The sequence below is a fragment of the Arachis ipaensis genome, chromosome B3 (assembly GCF_059453495.1).
Source record: "Arachis ipaensis isolate K30076 ecotype BB chromosome B3, ASM5945349v1, whole genome shotgun sequence".
In the NCBI taxonomy this organism is placed as follows: domain Eukaryota; kingdom Viridiplantae; phylum Streptophyta; class Magnoliopsida; order Fabales; family Fabaceae; genus Arachis; species Arachis ipaensis.
In genome coordinates, this window is record NC_142438.1 from 24,921,289 (window position 1) to 24,923,260 (window position 1,972).

Genomic DNA, 1,972 nt, shown 5'->3' on the forward strand with positions numbered 1-1,972 from the left:
CGTTTACAACAAGCAAGACTTTGCAAGGCTGCAGAATCCACTATGGCAAATAATAATGCTAATGCCAATGTGGTAAATCCGAATGGGGATGATCAGTAGAGAAGAGTGCTTGGCTCTTATTCTGCCCCTACTGCGGATCTCTATGGAAAAAGCATTGTGGTGCCTCCTATAACTGCAAACAACTTTGAGTTGAAGCCACAATTGGTCACCCTGGTGCAACAAAACTGCCAATATCATGGACTTCCTCATGAAGATCCAAATCAATTTATTTCTGATTTTCTACAGATATGTGATACTGTGAAGACAAATGGAGTAAACCCAGAGGTGTACAAACTCATGCTTTTTCCATTTGCTCTGAGGGATAAAGCAAAGCTATGGCTAGATTTCCAACCAAAAGAGAGTTTGAATACTTGGGAAAAGGTTGTTACAGAGTTTCTCACTAAATTTTTCCCACCAAAGAAGCTGACTAAGCTTAGGTTGGAGGTTCAGACCTTCAAGCAGAAGGATGGTGAAACTCTTTATGAAGCTTGGGAGAGATACAAGCTACTGACTAGGCAATGCCCTCCTGACATGTTCTCCAAGTGGACCCAACTGGATATCTTTTATGAAGGCTTAGGAGAGATATCAAAGATGAACCTAGACACTTCTACAGGCGGTTCATTGCACAAGAAGAAGACACCAGAGGAGACTATTGAGCTGATTGAATTGGTTACAAGTAACCAATATTTATACACATCTAACAGGAATCCTGTGAACTCTGAGGCCGCTCAGAAGAGAGGCGTGTTGGAAGTAGAAGCTGTTAATGCTCTTCTTGCTCAGAACAAGCTTATGTCTCAGCAGATAAATCTACTTACTCAACAGATGGGTGGCATGCAAGTCTCAGCTATCAACATTCAAAATCCACCCCAAGATACCTCCTATGACATGACAGGTAACTTTATGCAAAATGATAATTATGATTATGCTCAACCTTCTTCTGAACAGGTGAAGTACATGGGGAGTGGTCCTAGAAATCCCAACAATGATCCATATTCTAAGACATACAATTAGGGGTGGAGGAATCACCCAAATTTTGGATGGAGAGATCAACCTCAGAGATCTCAGAACTTCAACAATAGTTCTCAGGGTGGTTTTCAACAGAACAACCATAATAATCACCAATTTTAGTCTCAGCAACAACAACCACCTCAGCAGGCAAATTCTAAATCCCAAGAAGATTCTAAATGAGAGATGATGATGAGTTTCATACAAGAAACCAGAGCCTCCATTAGAAACTTGGAGGTGCAAATGGGTCAAATGAGCAAGCAATTACCTGAAAGGTCTTCAAATACATTCCCTGGTGATACAGTGGTGAACCCAAGAGAAGATTGCAAGGCTATTCAATTGAGAAGTGGTAAGGTGGCTGGTTCTGAGACCAAGGTCAATGAAGATCTAGTTGAAAAAGAAGCTCCAGAAGAGAAGAAGGAAGAAGTAGAGCACGCCCCTCCTAAGCGGGCAGACAACCCGTTCCCTGACTCTCTTGACACGTATCCCACCTTACCAAAGGCCCCTGAATACAAGCCAAAAATACCATATCCTCAGAGGCTTCAGAAGGCGTCCAAAGAAAAGCAATTCTCTAAATTTTTAGATGTCTTCAAGAAGCTGCAGATCAACATCCCTTTTGCAGAGGCTCTGGAGCAAATTCCTCTCTATGCTAAATTTATGAAAGAATTGTTGACCCACAAGAGGAATTGGAAGGAACAAGAAACAGTGGTGCTAACCAAGGAATGCAGTGCTATTATTCAACACACCCTTCCTGAGAAGATGCCAGACCCAGGGAGCTTTGTCATTCCTTGCACCATTGGAGAAGTCGGCATTCAGAGAGCTTTATGTGATCTTGGAGCTAGCATTAACCTCATGCCACTTTCAGTGATGAAAAAGCTTCAAATTGAGGAGGTAAAACCCCTCATATTTCTCTTCAACTTGCTGATCT

General features: G+C 42.0%; 1 non-coding gene across 1 annotated transcript; it reads right to left on the reverse strand.

The window, feature by feature from the left end:
* Positions 1–468: 468 nt before the first annotated feature.
* Positions 469–572, reverse strand: LOC148570083 (small nucleolar RNA R71). Its single transcript, XR_015907804.1, has one exon. It is a non-coding gene; the product is annotated as a small nucleolar RNA R71 (small nucleolar RNA).
* Positions 573–1,972: the final 1,400 nt, after the last annotated feature.